At 41.1% G+C, this 16,889-nt stretch overlaps 1 long non-coding RNA gene across 2 annotated transcripts; it reads right to left on the minus strand.

Annotated features, from left to right (window-relative positions):
• Window positions 1–2,513: 2,513 nt before the first annotated feature.
• LOC133249880 (uncharacterized) lies at window positions 2,514–15,371 on the minus strand. Of its 2 annotated transcripts, XR_009737154.1 has the most exons (4): window positions 14,757–15,371; window positions 13,903–13,944; window positions 4,061–4,151; window positions 2,514–3,540 (listed from the first exon to the last, which is right to left on the minus strand). It is a non-coding gene; the product is annotated as an uncharacterized LOC133249880 (long non-coding RNA). The 2 variants fall into 2 exon arrangements; XR_009737153.1 differs by lacking the exon at window positions 14,757–15,371 and having other exon boundaries at window positions 13,903–14,739.
• Between the last annotated feature and the right edge of the window lie 1,518 nt (window positions 15,372–16,889).

Consider the following 16,889-nt stretch of genomic DNA (forward strand, 5'->3'; position numbering starts at 1 on the left):
AGGAGGGCAAAGCAAGCTAATGCCCTCAAAACCATGGGTCCCAAGTTGGGGAACATAGTGAGAAGTTTTATAGCAATCGTACAAAGAGGATATTCAGTTCAGTTCAGTCGCTCAGTCGCATCTGACTCTTTGCGACCCATGGACTGCAGCATGCCAGGCCTCCCTGTCCATCACCAACTCTCAGAGTTTACTCAAACTCATGTCCATTGAGTTGGTGATGCCACCCAACTATCTCATCCTCTGTCGTCCCCTTCTCCTCCTGTCCCCAATCCCTCCCAGCATCAGAGTCTTTTCCAGTGAGTCAACTCTTCGCATGAGGTGGCCAAAGTACTGGAGTTTCAGCTTCAACATCAGTCCTTCCAATGAACACCCAGGACTGATTTCCTTTAGAATGGACAGGTTGGATCTCCTTGCAGTCCAAGGGACTCTCAAGAGTCTTCTCCAACACCACAGTTCAAAAGCATCAATTCTTAGGCACTCAGCTTTCTTTATAGTCCAACTTTCACATCCATACATGACCACTGGAAAAACCATAGCCTTGACTAGATGGACCATTGTTGGCAAAGTAATGTCTCTGCTTTTTAATATACTATCTAGGTTCGACATTGAGAGAGTCAATTTCTAGGTAGGTTTGTTGCAGGAAGGGGGACGCATTCCAGGGCCCAAAACTGGGCTCTTGTCTAACACTCGGAAGTGAATTGTCCGAGGAGACACATCTGCTGACAAAGCAAGAGATTTTATTGGGATAGGGCACCTAGGTGGAGAGCGGTAGGGTAAGAGAACCCAGGAGAACAGCTCTGCCGTGTGGCTCACCGTCTCGGCTTTTATGGTGATGAGATTAGTTTCTGGGCAGTCTTTGGCCAATCACTGTAATTGAGAGTCTTTCCTGGTGGCACACGCATCGCTCAGCCAAGATGGATGCTAGCGAGAGGGATTCTGGGAAGTGGACGGACATATGGTGTCTCCTTTCGACCTTACCTGAACTCTTCAGGTTGGTGGTGGCTTATTAGTTCCATGCACTAGACCATTCAAGTATGACCTAAATCAAATCCCTTATGATTATACAGTGGAGGTGAGAAATAGATTTAAGGGCCTAGATCTGATAGATAGAGTGCCTGATGAACTATGGAATGAGGTTTGTGACATTGTACAGGAGACAGGGATCAAGATCATCCCCATGGAAAAGAAATGCAAAAAAGCAAAATGGCTGTCTGGGGAGGCCTTACAAATAGCTGTGAAAAGAAGAGAAGCGAAAAGCAAAGGAGAAAAGGAAAGATATAAACATCTGAATTCAAAGTTCCAAAGAATAGCAAGAAGAGATAAGAAAGCCTTCTTCAGTGATCAATGCAAAGAAATAGAGGAAAACAACAGAATGGGGAAGACTAGAGATCTCTTCAAGAAGATCAGAGATACCAAAGGAATATTTCATGCAAAGATGGGCTCGATAAAGGACAGAAATGGTATGGACCTAACAGAAGTGAAGATATTAAGAAGAGATGGCAAGAATACACAGAAGAAGTGTACAAAAAAGATCTTCACGACCCAGATAATCACAATGGTGTGATCACTGACCTAGAGCCAGACATCCTGGAATGTGAAGTCCAGTCGGCCTTAGAAAACATCACTATGAACAAAGCTAGTGGAGGTGATAGAATTCCAGTTGAGCTATTCCAAATCCTGAAAGATGATGCTGTGGAAGTGCTGCACTCAATATGCCAGCAAATTTGGAAAACTCAGCAGTGGCCACAGGACTGGAAAAGGTCAGTTTTCATTCCAATCCCAAAGAAAGGCAATGCCAAAGAATGCTCAAACTACTGCACAGTTGCACGCATCTCACACGCTAGTAAAGTAATGCTCAAAATTCTCCAAGCCAGGCTTCAGCAATACGTGAACCGTGAACGTCCTGATGTTCAAGCTGGACTTAGAAAAGGCAGAGGAACCAGAGATCAAATTGCCAACATCTGCTGGATCATGGAAAAAGCAAGAGAGTTCCAGAAAAACATCCATTTTTGCTGTATTGACTATGCCAAAGCCTTTGACTGTGTGGATCACAATAAACTGTGGAAAATTCTGAAAGAGATGGGAATACCAGACCACCTGATTTGCCTCTTGAGAAATTTGTGTGCAGGTCAGGAAGCAATTGTTAGAACTGGATATGGAACAACAGACTGGTTCCAAATAGGAAAAGGAGTATATCAAGGCTGTATATTGTCACCCTGTTTATTTAACTTATATGCAGAGTACACCAGGAGAAACACTGGACTGGAAGAAACACAAGCTGGAATCAAGATTGCCAGGAGAAATATCAATAACCTCAGATATGCAGATGATACCACCCTTATGGCAGAAAGTGAAGAGGAACTCAAAAGCCGATTGATGAAGGTGAAAGTGGAGAGTGAAAACGTGGGCTTAAAGCTCAACATTCAGAAAACGAAGATCATGGCATCCGGTCCCATCACTTCATGGGAAATAGATGGCGAAACAGTGGAAACAGTGTCAGACTTTATTTTGGGGGGCTCCAAAATCACTGCAGATGGTGACTGCAGCCATGAAATTAAAAGACGCTTACTCCTTGGAAGGAAGGTTGTGACCAATCTAGATAGCATATTCAAAAGCAGAGACATTACTTTGCCAGCAAAGGTCCGTCTAGTCAAGGCTATGGTTTTTCCTGTGGTCATGTATGGATGTGAGAGTTGGACTGTGAAGAGGGCTGAGTGCCGAAGAATCGATGCTTTTGAACTGTGGTGTTGAGAGGACTCTTGAGAGTCCCTTGGACTGCAAGGGGATCCAACTTGTCCATTCTGAAGGAGATCAGCCCTAGGATTTCTTTGGAGGGAATGATGCTAAAGCTGAAACTCCAGTACTTCGGCCACCTCATGCTAAAAGTTGACTCATTGGAAAAGACTCTGATGCTGGGAGGGATTGGGGGCAAGAGGAGAAGGGGACAACAGAGAATGAGATGGCTGGATGGCATCACTGACTCGATGGACGTGAGTCTGAGTGAACTCCGGGAGTTGGTGATGGACAGGGAGGCCTGGCGTGCTGCGATTCATGGGGTTGCAAACAGTCGGACACGACTGAGCGACTGATCTAATCTGATTCCTTATCAGGATCTCCTGTCATAAAATAACTCATGCAAATTCTTGCTATGGTGCCTGGGCAGGGTGGGAGGTTTCAATCAGTGTGCTTCCCCTCACAGGTTGATAAGGAGTCCAGGGTGGCTGAGAAGGAGGAGAAAGGGGTCTGGAGCCCTCAAGAAGGAGAAAGGGGTCTGGGCTCTCTAGGAGAAAAGGACAAAGGTTCTTTTCTACATGGCTTTGTCTTAGTCAATATAACAATATATCTTGAAGACTGTAGTCATCAGTATACATGCAGCTATGTTCTCCAGAGGAATCTTCTGAAGAAATCTGGGTCACAAGTGAATTAATTGTTCACAACCACACGCCACACCCTATGGTCTGAAGAAAGAGGAAGTGATCCATTTTCCTTATGGCCAATTGCAGTCAGAATTGCATCAAGTTCCTGTTGACACAATCTTTTCTTTAAAAAAACAAAAAAAGACCATTTAATTATGTTGTTTCTGTATTGCAAATCACTTTGGTTGATTTGACCTTTCAGATTTTAAATATATGGGATTTGTTGTTGCTCTGATGACACTGCAGCCTGTTAGGCAACGTGGTATTAATGGAGAAAATTCACCCAATTGCTAACTAGATTAGGGTTTTAAACATTGGTAGTGTTTTCAGCTTATCAAAGCTGAACATTTTAATGTGAACATTTCAACAATATTAGTACTGTTACAAATTGCAAGTATTAATCATGAAAATCTCATCTCAGCCTTACTGGTTAGAATCATGGTGTCATGCAAAGGGCACTTGACTACATTTCGTAGTTCTTTGTCTCTTTCACTAAACAACTACACGGTCATGGACAAGCTCGATAATTTTTATGACAATCTATGAGAAAACAATGCAAAAGTGCCTAGCATAACACTTGGCATATTGTATAGGTATTCAATATTTGTTAAAGTGAAAGGTTTAACAGATATTAAACAACTTACGGTCTTCATGAATCACACACTAAGTATGTATTTGACCCTCCTATTTGACACGTAGAGCTTTCCATGGTAGCTCAGCTGGTAAAGAATCCACCTGGAATGCAGGAAACCCTGGTTCAACTCCTGAGTTGGGAAGATCCCCTGGAGAAGGGATAATCTACCCACTCCAGTATTCTTGGGCTTCCCTGGTGGCTCAGATGATAAAGAATCCACCTGCAGTGTGGGAGACCTGGGTTTGATCCCTGGGTTGGGAAGATCTCCTGGAGAAGGAAATGGCAACCCACTCCAGTATTCTTGCCTGGAGAATCCACCTGGACAGAGGAGCCTGGTGGGCTACAGTCCATGGGGTTACAAAGAGTCAGACACGACTAAGCGACTAAGCACATTTGATATGTAGATGTGGAAAGACTCATCATTATATTCATATGAGACTAAGCAAAGTCTCATATTGCCTCTAAATACAAGTCAAAAGTCATAATATAGTGCTTTTAAAAACAACAGGTCACAAGCTAATTGTGGACTGAAACCAGCAAGTCTTTTTCATAGAAAATGCCAGAGAAACATACTCAAAGTCTGAGCAAGGAATATACCTATTGCCACAAGTAAATCCCATGGACGGAGGAGCCTGGTAGGCTGCAGTCCATGGGGTCGCACAGAGTCGGACACGACTGAGCGACTTTACTTTCACTTTTTCAGTTTCATGCATTGAAAGAAATGGCAACCCTCTCAAATGTTCTTGCCTGGAGAATCCCAGGGACGGGGGAGCCTGGTGGCCTGCCGTCTATGGGGTCGCACAGAGTCGGACACGACTGAAACGACTTAGCAGCAGCAGCAACTTGTAATATTTTAATCAAATGAATACAAATTGAACTTACATCATATTTTTTAAGCAATAAGAATAAAGAATGATTAAGTGAAAACTGTTCACCTACTGGATCTGGGGTGTAAAAACAATAAGGAAAAATAGTTATTTTAAACAGCATATTTTGACCTCATTCATGACACCTTCTAAAGCAGAAAAAAAGTGTAATACAAAAGATTATAATAAAGTTTTTTTCTCTTTTTGCCTACTCCGTGTGGCTTGTGGGGTCTTACTTCCTTAACCAGGAATTGAACCTGGGCCCTTGGCAATGAAACTATGAAGCCCTAACCACTGAACCAGCAGGGAACTCCCATAATGAAGTTAATTTAATATGTAGGTTTATCAAATTGTCAAAGATATTTTTAAAATAGAAGTGTAACATCTTCAAAATTAAAAATCTCCTTGGACAAAACCTGCTGAATTTATTGATAAGGAAAGGGGACAGATACATCAAGATCCCAGTCTAAGCATTGTTAGTGATTAAACCTTACTATTGTCATTAAAGCACACTGAGAGACAGAAAATAATTCACATGTTTTCTTACAGCATGTTTGGATATGGTGTGTATAAATTAAAAATCTAATAAAAAAATGCAGAGTGCTAACACAGTAGCTCATTTATGTTTTACTATTGTGAAACACTTAGAAGCAATACTTATCACAAGTCCACAGAGATTTCAAAACCCAATTTGATGAAAATAAACTGCATAACATTTTTAGTTTGTTGGATATATACAGCAAGATCAGTTCAAACAAGATATGTTATGTTGTTTAACTATAACATCACACAAAATTAAATTAGATATATTTATTTCAGATAATGTATTGCTGGTAATAAAAGTTAAAAAATATTTTTGATGGAAAATTTCAAATGAAAATAAGAATAGAGACAGTGGTATAATGAACACTGTCAGGCACCAATAATTATCAGCTTCAATAATTATCAACTAACATACAATATAACAAAATTCTGTTATCTGAATATGATTCTGGTAATTTCATTGAGGTGTTAAAAAACACAGGGATATAGTTATTTAAATTAAATATTTAGTACTATTTGGTCGACTATTTTTTCTAGTTGAAAAATAATTGTTATTTTGCAAACATTTCTGAAGACAATATCTAAGTCATAAAATGACATAGATAAATGATATTTTCAGCATTCTCGATGAACTTTCTTTACAACTACAGGGTTTTATTTCAACATACAAATGTATTTAAAGGTTCCAAAAGGCATTACTGTCATGACAGTAATCACACAAGGTATTCAGTTCAGTTCAGTCGCTCAGTCGTGTCCGACTCTTTGCGACCCCATGAATCGCAGCACGCCAGGCCTCCCTGTCCATCACCAACTCCCGGAGTTCACTCAGATTCAAGTCCATCGAGTCAGTGATGCCATCCAGCCATCTCATCCTCTGTCATCCCCTTCTCCTCCTGCCCCCAATCCCTCCCAGCATCAGAGTCTTTTCCAATGAGTCAGCTCTTCCCATTAGGTGGCCAAAGTACTGGAGTTTCAGCTTTAGCATCATTCCCTCCAAAGAAATCCCAGGGCTGATCTCCTTCAGAATGGACAGGTTGGATCTCCTTGCAGTCCAAGGGACTCTCAAGAGTCTTCTCCAAGAGCATCAAGGGATGCTCAAGAGTTCAAAAGCATCAATTCTTCAGCACTCAGCCTTCTTCACAGTCCAACTCTCACATCCATACATGACCACAGGAAAAACCATAGCCTTGACTAGACGAACCTTTGTTGGCAAAGTAATGTCTCTGCTTTTGAATATGCTATCTAGGTTGGTCATAACTTTCCTTCCAAGGAGTAAGCGTCTTTTAATTTCATGGCCGCAGTTACCATCTGCAGTGATTTTGGAGCCCCCCCAAAATAAAGTCTGACACTGTTTCCACTGTTTCCCCATCTATTTCCCATGAAGTGATGGGACCGGATGCCATGATCTTCGTTTTCTGAATGTTGAGCTTTAAGCCCACATTTTCACTCTCCACTTTCACTTTCATCAAGAGGCTTTTGAGTTCCTCTTCACTTTCTGCCATAAGGGTGGTGTCATCTGCATATCTGAGGTTATTGATATTTCTCCCAGAAATCTTGATTCCAGCTTGTGTTTCTTCCAGTCCAGAATTTCTCATGACATACTTTGCATACAGTTAAATAAGCAAGGTGACAATATACAGCCTTGACGGACTCCTTTTCCTATTTGGAACCAGTCTGTTGTTCCATATCCAGTTCTAACTTTTGTTTCCTGACCTGCATACAGATTTCTCAAGAGGCAAATCAGGTAGTCTGGTATTCCCATCTCTTTCAGAATTTTCCACAGTTTATTGTGATCCACACAGTCAAAGGCTTTGGCATAGTCAATACAGCAGAAATGGATGTTTTTCTGGAACTCTCTTGCTTTTTCCATGATCCAGCGGATGTTGGCAATTTGATCTCTGGTTCCTCTGCCTTTTCTAAAACCAGCTTGAATATCAGGAAGTTCATGGTTCACGTATTGCTGAAGCCTGGCTTGGAGAATTTTGAGCATTACATTACTAGCGTGTGAGATGAGTGCAATTGTGCAGTAGTTTGAGCATTCTTTGGCATTGCCTTTCTTTGGGATTGGGATGAAAACTGACCTTTTCCAGTCCTGTGGCCACTGCTGAGTTTTCCAAATTTGCTGGCATATTGAGTGCAGCACTTTCATAGCATCATCTTTCAGGATTTGAAATAGCTCAACTGGAATTCCATCACCTCCACACAAGATATTAGTACTCCCCAATTTTCACAACATATGGAAAACAATAAGATATTTTGAAAGAAAGATATATCTGCTGTGGGGATCAAACTGTTTTATTGTGCGACTTTAGGGGAAGGGTCGAAAGGCTGGGAAGATGAGACCCAATATCCTTCTCCAGCCCATCTGCCCAGCTTGTCAGCTTCTGAAACTGAAAAAAAGATATTAAAAAAAATATTCATGTATTTGACTGTGCTGGGTCTTAGTTGCAGCATGTGGAGTCTTTAGTTGGCATGTGGGAATCTATTTCCCAGTCTAGAGACTGAAACCTCACCTCGGAATTGGGAGTGTGGAGTCTTAGCCACTGGACCACCAGGCAAGTCCATGAAGGAAAGATATTGTACATCTAACGTTTCTGGCACAAACTTTTGTAACAGATTTATGGAGGCATCACTGACATACAGTGAACCACACATATTTAAAATGTACAGTTTGAGGTCTTGGCAGAAGTATAAACACAAGAAACTGTCACCTGAAAAAAGATAATGAAAATCTTCCCCATCCCCAAGTCTCATGGTATCTTGGGAAAGCCTCCTTCCTGCTCTTTCCCCTGCCCCTCCACCCTTGTCCCCACATCCCAGGCAATTAAAGTTCTTTTGGTCTCTATGTCTTTAGTTTGCATTTCCTAGAATGTTATATAAATGGAATCATTTGTCTGACTTCTTTCACTCAGCATAATTATTTTTTAAACCCACCTATGTCATGGTTTGCTTCAATAGGTGATTCCTTTTTATTGCAGTGTAGTATAGCTGTGAAAAGAGAAGAGAAAAGCAAAGGAGAAAAGGAAAGATTTAAGCATCTGAATGCAGAGTTCCAAAGAATAACAAGAAGAGATAAGAAAGCCTTCCTCAGCGATCAATGCAAAGAAATAGAGGAAAACAACAGAATGGGAAAGACTAGAGATATCTTCAAGAATATTAGAGATAGCAAGGGAACATTTCATGCTAAGATGGGCTCGATAAAGGACAGAAATGGTATGGACCTAACAGAAGCAGAAGATATTAAGAAGAGGTGGCAAGAATACACAGAAGAACTGTACATAAAAAGATCTTCACGACCCAAATAATCATGATGGTGTGATCACTCACCTAGAGCCAGACATCCTGGAATGTGAAGTCAAGTGGGCCTTAGAAAGCATCACCACGAACAAAGCTAGTGCAGGTGATGGAATTCCAGTTGAGCTATTTCAAATCCTGAAAGATGATGCTGTGGAAGTGCTGCACTCAATATGCCAGCAAATTTGGAAAACTCAGCAGTGGCCACAGGACTGGAAAAGGTCAGTTTTCATTCCAATCCCAAAGAAAGGCAACACCAAAGAATGCTCAAACTACCACACAATTGCACTCATCTCACACGCTAGTAAAGTAATGCTCAAAATTCTCCAAGCCAGGCTTCAGCAATATGTGAACCGTGAACTTCCTGATATTCAAGCTGGTTTTAGAAAAGGCAGAGGAACCAGAGATCAAATTGCCAATATCTGCTGGATCATGGAAAAAGCAAGAGAGTTCCAGAAAAACATCTATTTCTGCTGTATTGACTATGCCAAAGCCTTTGACTACACGGATCACAATAAACTGTGGAAAATTCTGAAAGAGATGGGAATACCAGACCACCTGACCTGCCTCCTGAGAAACCTGTATGCAGTTCTGGAAGCAACAGTTAGAACTGGATATGGAACAACAGACTGGTTCCAAATAGGAAAAGGAGTCCGTCAAGGCTGTATACTGTCACCTTGCTTATTGAACTTCTATGCAGAGTACATCATGAGAAACGCTGGGCTGGAAGAAGCACAAGCTGGAATCAAGATTTCTGGGAGAAATATCAATAACCTCAGATTCTCAGATGACACCACCATTATGGTAGAAAGTGAAGAGGAACTAGAGAGCCTCTTGATGAAAGTGAAAGAGGAGAGTGAAAAAGTTGGCTTAAAGCTCAACATTCAGAAAACTAAGACCATGGCATCCGGTCCCATCACTTCATGGGAAATAAATGGGGAAACAGTGGAAACAGTGGTTGACTTTATTTTTGGGGGCTCCAAAATCACTGCAGATGGTGATTGCAGCCATGAAATTAAAAGACGCTTACTCCTTGGAAGGAAAGTTATGACCAACCTAGATAGCATATTCAAAAGCAGAAACATTACTTTGTCAACAAAGGTCTGACTAGCCAAGGCTATGGTTTTTTCAGTAGTCATGTATGGATGTGAGAATTGGACCATAAGGCTGAGCACCAAAGAATTGATGCTTTTGAACTGTGGTGTTGGAGAAGACTCTTGAGAGTCCCTTGGACTGCAAGGAGATCCAACCAGTCCATTCTAAAGGAGATCAGTCCTGGGTGTTCATTGGAAGGACTGATGTTGAAGCTGAAACTCCAACTTTGGCCACCTGATGTGAAGAGTTGACTCATTTGAAGAGACCCTGATGCTGGGAAAGGTTGAGGGCAGGATCAGAAGGGGTCGACAGAGGATGAGATGGCTGGATGGCATCACTGACTCAATGGACATGAGTTTGGGTGGACTCTGGGAGTTGGTGATGGGCAGAGAGGCCTGGAGTGCTGCGGTTCATGGGGTTGCGAAGAGTGGGACACGACTGAGTGACTGAACCATACTGAACCAGGTTTGTCATAGCTTTTCTTCCAAGGAGCAGCATCTTGTAATTTCATAGCTGCTGTCACCATCTGCAGTGATTTTGTAGCCCCCAAAAAGAAAATCTGTCACAGCTTTTACATTCTTTACTCCTGGAAATATTTTTTCTTTGGTCTGAAATCTACTTTGTCTAGTAACAATGGATATTTTAAATTTCTTTTAATTAGTTTTACCCTCATATCTTCTGCAGAAGGGCATTGCAACCGAGTCCAGCATTCTTGCCTGGAAAATCCCATGGACAGAGCAACCTGGCAGGTTACAGTCCCAAAAAGGGTTGCAAAGTGTCAGACATGACTGAAGTGACTTAGCACGCATGCACTATCACATCTCTTTTTGCCTCCTTTTGTTTTTAACCTACATGAGTCGTATAAGCAGCATATAATTAGGTCTTGCTCTTTTATCCAATCCAACAATCTCTGCATTATAACAGGGGTAAAGAGCCAGTGGTTCTCAACCGGAGGCAGTTTTGCCCCCAGAAGAATTTGATGATCTCTGGAGATATTTTTTTAAATAACATTTTTAAAATGTAAAAGCTATTATTAGATAGTAGGCAGTAAACTAACACGGCTACAGATCAGTTTGCTAGTCTAGTGTGTTTTCTTTTGCCTGAAAGACTGGACTTGCTTTGACATTTCTTGCATTACGGATCTGCGAGGGATGAATTCTTTCAGCTTTTGCCGGAGAAAGCTATTTTGCTTGTTTTTGGAGTGTTTTCTCTGGGCATAGAATTTTAGATTGACAGGGTTCTTTCTAGTTCATTAAATAAGTTTGTCTACTGACTTCTCAACTGAATTATTTTCTAAAAGAAATATGATGTCACTCTCATGTTGGAAACAGTGCCTTTTTTCCTTGTTTTTTTTTTTTTTTTTAAGATTTTATCTTAATCACTGGTTTTAAGCAATTTGATAATGATGTGCTTGGGGTAGTTGTTTTCCTGCTTCACGTACTTGGGATTCATCAATCGCCTTAGGTCTGTGGATTTATAATTTCTGTCATTAAAAAAAAACTTTTTAGCTACTTCTTTAAATAAATCCTTCAGGTTTCTTCCATATCTCTTAGTCTCCTATTATAGGCATATTAGGCAGTGGTTCACAGCTTACTTGTTGGTCTTCTGTTTCTGTGCTTCATTTTGGATAGTTCTTATTGTAACATCTTCAGACTCATAAATCTTTTCTTCTACAGTGTCAAATCTGCCATTAATCCACCCAGTGTTTTATATCCCACACTCTGTAGTTTTCATTTCTAGAAGTTTGGTCTATCTCACATGTCTCTACTTAACTTTTTAAACATAGGGAATAGTTACAGTATGCTGTGCTTAGTCATTTGTCGTGTCTGACTCTTTGTGACCCCATGGATTGAAGCCCACCAGGCTCTCTGTCCATGGGGATTCTCCAGGCAAGAATGCTGGAGTGGGTTGCCATTTCCTTCTCCAGGGGATCTTGCCAACCCAGGGATCGAAGCAAGGTCTCCTGCATTGCAGGCAGATTGTTTACCACCTGAGCCATCAGGGAAGCCCCCCCAAAATAGAGGCAAAGTGTGTGCTCAGTTGCTCAGTCATGTCTGACTCTTTGTGACCCCATGGACTGTAGCCTGCTAGGCTCCTCTGTCCTGTCCATGGGATTTTCCAGGCACGAATCCTGGAGTGTGTTGCCATTTCCTTCTCCAGGGGATCTTCCCGACCCAGAGGTGGAACATGTCTCTGAGTCTCCTATGTTGGCAGGCGGATTCTTTTCCTCTGCACCACTTGAGAGGTTACAGTATAATGTGTGCAAATTTTAACATCTGTATCAGTTTCAATCGATTTGTCTCCTTACTGTGGGTCCTATTTTTCCACTTATTTGCATCTTTGGTAATTTTTGAGTGGATGCCAAGCAATGAAAGATTTACCTTTCTAGATACTAGATAGTTTTGTGTTCCTATAAGACTTTTGCTCTGGTGTGTTAACTTGGAAACCATTTGGTATTTTTAGGTCTTGTTTTAAATACAAGGCAGAACAGTGCTCAGCCTAGGGCTAATTATTCCCCGTAACTGGGCAAGACCCTTCTATGTACTGCATGCATTGCTCTGTGAGTGAGGTTTTTCCATATGTCTTGTGGGCACAGCCATTATCCCCAGCTCTCTTTGAGCTGGGGTCTATTGCTTGTAATACCTTCAGGAGGTCCTTTTCTTGGCCTCAGGCAAGTTCCTCACCATTGTGCACTGATCAGTACTCACCTGAAAACTCAAGCAAGCAAGCATCTTTCCAGATTTCTAGAGTTCTCTTTCTGTGCTGCTCTCTCCTGTTAGGCTGTGCTGCAAACTGTAGCCACTGTGGTTTCACCAGACGCTCAGCTCTTTCTCATGCAACCTAGGGTCCCACCAAGCTCTTCCTGTGTTCCCCACAGCCATGCTGAGCCTGGAGATTCTCTCAAGGTGGTAAGAGGGAGCAACCATAGAACTCACCTTGTTCATTTCCTCTCACTCAGGGTTCACATCCTTTATTGCCTGTTCTTCACTGCCTGATGTCCAGTGTGTTTAACAACATTTTTTGATATATGTTGGCTTTTTTTTTTTTTACTATTTCTGGCATGGTTCAAACTTTTAACCATTGTATCCCAGAAAAAAAAAAAATTGATGCATTCAAGAAAACTATCTGGTTGGATTCATTTGCCTTCAAAAACTCTGAATCAGAAATTGAGTTGCATATACTTGGTAATTAAAGAATATGAAATATTACAGCTTGCTTTTCACAGATGCAAAAGATTAGGAGACATTAAATTTATGATTCTTTTTGATGAAATAAGACTGTTCACAGACTTCCCTGGTGGTACAGTGGCGAAGAATCCACCTGCCAATGCAGGGGATGCAGGTTCAATCCCTAGTCTGGGAAGATTCAGATGCCTTGGAGCAAGTAAACCCTCTGCCCAGTAACTACTGAGCCTGTGCTCCGGAGCCCTGGAGCCATAACTACTGAGCCCGTGCTCCAGAGCCCTGGAGCCCTAACTACTGAGCCCGTGCTCCGGAGCCCTGGAGCCCTAACTACTGAGGCCTTGTGCTGCAGTCACTGCGGTCCGTGTGCCCTAGAGCCGGTGCCCCACGAGAGAAACCCCTGCTCACTGTAACTGGAGAAAGTCCGTGAGCAGCAACAAAGACCCACCACAACCAAAACATAAATCAATTTAAAAAATGACTGTTCATTGAAAAGCAGAATTACTGTAATACGATTCACTTTCAATATTTAATTCAATCAAAACAAAGGAGACAGAATTAACCAGATATATGGAATTGTTCTTGTGCATCTCAGATTGGAATGAATTTACGAACAGACGGTGTACTAATCACATTAAATAAAATATTCCTGATTTTTATCTGTATTGTGTTTATTTGGGATTATTTTTCTATGCTGCATTTAAATATTAGTGAAATTTATTTAATCATATCATTTCTCCCCTACAAAGTAAAGGCATCATTTCATGAAACTTTTAGTCATAAATCTTCCTTCCTCCCTATCAGCTCATTTCTACTATATTAGAAAATGATCAAAGTAATGGCTTTACATGAAAAATTTGTCATGTACCTACCATCATTGTTTTTGCAAATTCCTGTCAGTTCACTGAAAGTTACTGAAAAAGAAAGCAGTGATCTTGCCACTATCGTCCACTTTGACTCATCATAAAGATAAAGCAACTCAAGATATTTCAGTGAAGTGTAACCAGGCTTGTAGAAGATTTTTTGCATCACTAACTTCACAGCATCTGTTCAGTTATGAAAGCTTTAGAGGAATGTAACTTCCCTCTAGTTTTCACTTCCTTTATTTTGTTACATAACTCATTTTCTTCAAATTGGTATGAACTTGAAGGTATTTATTAGACAAGTAAAAACAAAAATGGAAAACAAAGCATATCCGTACAAAAAGAAATAAAGTGAACACACACACTCACACACAAATTATTTAGGACTAAATAACCAATGACTATTTTAGGCTATGGGGTTCCCAGGTGGTGCAATGGTAAAGACTCTACCTGCCAAGGCAGGAAAGGTAAGAGACAGGAGTTTGATTTCTGGGTTGGGAAGATCCCCTGGTAGGAAATGGCAACCTGTTCCAGTATTTTTGCCTGGAGAATCCCATGGACAGAGGAGCCTGGCAGGCTACAGTCCATGGGGTCGCAAAGAGTTGGATGTGACTGAGTGACTGTGTACGCACACACAAACACACACGCACACATTGTAGGCTATAAAGATTTTCTTGCGCTCTTCCTATCCTGGATTTACCAGGTTTTCAGGCTTAGGTTCCTGTCTAGGGCCCCTCTGACTATTGCTTTCACTCTCAAGTCTTAGCTATCACACTGGCAGTGAAAAAAACAGAACCACTCAAGAGAGTTGAAAGTTTACTACTGTGTACACTTTACACAGTTAGACATGTGCTGTGACTTACCTTCTTAGTCACAAAAACTCTACTTGGAACAGGCAGAAATGCCATCCTGAACCACTTCTGATTTTTTTCTGATGCATGAAAATCTTCAGATGAAGGTCTGCACACCTGAGGCGAATATTTGAAAGGGAGTATCAGGTGGAATAAAGGTCTACTTCTATTAAGTTAGTTGTTTGGCCTTTGGCAAATATTTAACTCTCTAGGCTTTCGTTTCAGTTCAGTTCAGTTCAGTCACTCAGTCGTGTCCGACTCTTTGTGACCCCATGGACTGCAGCACGCCAGGCTTCCCTGTCCATCACCAACTCCTGGAGCTTACTCAAACTCATGTCCATTGAGTCGATGATGCCATCCAACCACCTCATCCTCCATCGTCCCCTTCTCCTCCCTCTTTCAATCTTTCCCAGCATCAGGGTCTTTTGAAATGAGTCATCTCTTCGCATCAGGTGGCCAAAGTATTGGAGCTTCAGCTTCAGCATCAGTCCTTCCAATGACTATTCAGGACTGATCTCCTTTAGGATGGACTGACTGGATCTCCTTGCTGTCCAAGGGACTCTCAAGAGTCTTCTCCAACACCACAGTTCAGAAGCATCAATTCTTTGGCACTAAGCTTTCTTTATAGTCCAATTTGCACATCCATACATGATTACTGGAAAAACCATAGCTTTGACTAGATGAACCTTTGTTGGCAAAGTAATGTCTCTGCTTTTTAATACCCGTCTAGGTTGGCCTTAGTTTCCCCACCTGTAAAAACAGGAATATTAGAAGTGAAAAGACTACAGAGGAACACATTTATAATCCTTAATCATACACATTAGGACACTGTTTTCACCTCCTGATATGAACGCAATAGAATGTTTATGTGCTGTGCTCAGTCGTGTCTGACCCTTTGCAGCCCCATGAACTGTAGCCCGCCAGGCTCCTCTGACCATAGAATTTCCCAGGCAAAAATATTGGAGTGGGGGTGCCATTCCCTTCTCCAGGGGATCTTCCCAATTCAGGGATCAAACTTGCATCTCTTATGACTCTTGCATTGGCAGACAGATTCTTTACACTAGCACCACCTGATAAACACCAATAAAATGTTTATAAAACACCACATAAGTATTTTACCCCAATTCCTGAAAAAAAAAAAAGGACAAACTATTCTAGTCAATCATCTACCCTTAAATAGCAGTTCATGGGAAATATACATGAAATAAACAGGCTGTGTGATACTATGAGGATGAAATCAGCCAAATCCAGAATATGGGAAATTCACCTAGACAAATGACCCAATCTCTACCACAAATAATTGTCAAAGAAATACAGGGGAAGAGAGCCTGTTATATATTAAAACAGACATAAGAAGTAGCATATAAAATATACAGATAGTTTAGATCCTAATTCAAAGAAATGGTGTGAAAAACAATTTTTTTGAGAAAATTAGAAAAATCTGAACACTGGAGAGTAGATGAAATGATAGCTAAGATTTGCTTTAAACTAATTCTAACTGAGTAGGGTGGGATGTGTGAAATGTGTTCATGTGGTCTGGGCTGTGGGAAGAGAGAAGGAAGAGAAACAAAACTGGCCTAATACTAATAGTGGTTAAAGCCAGGTGTTGGTTTGCTAGGTTCATTTTACTATTCTCTCTGAAAGTTTTCATAACAGTAAAAACAAATATGACTTTCAAATCCATTAACTTTGTGTTTGTTTACCTCATATATCACTAGGCCTTGTTGAAGATATGGAATGCTCTGAACTAAGTACAAAATCCTAAGAAAACAAACAGATGAAAAAAAAAAAAAGGAGTCATTAAAAACCCAATTGAGGGACTTCCCTGGTTCAGTGACAGAGACGCCTCAGTTCCAGTGCAGGGGGCCTGGGTTCGATCACTGGTCAGGGAATTAGATTCCACATGCTGCCACCAAGAGTTCACATGTCTCGAATAAAGATCCTGCATGCCACAGCTAAGACCTGGCACAACCAAATAAATAAATACCTTTTTAAAAACCCAATTGAACTAGCTAACAAGTGATAATTCTATATATATTAAGAAAATAAGGCACTGATACCTACAAAATTAATACACCTAATTAGCCTCAAGACAGATCAACCCATGGATCATCTTTTTTCACCTCAACTCCATCTATAATACCC

The sequence above is a fragment of the Bos javanicus genome, chromosome 6 (assembly GCF_032452875.1).
Source record: "Bos javanicus breed banteng chromosome 6, ARS-OSU_banteng_1.0, whole genome shotgun sequence".
Classification (NCBI taxonomy): domain Eukaryota; kingdom Metazoa; phylum Chordata; class Mammalia; order Artiodactyla; family Bovidae; genus Bos; species Bos javanicus.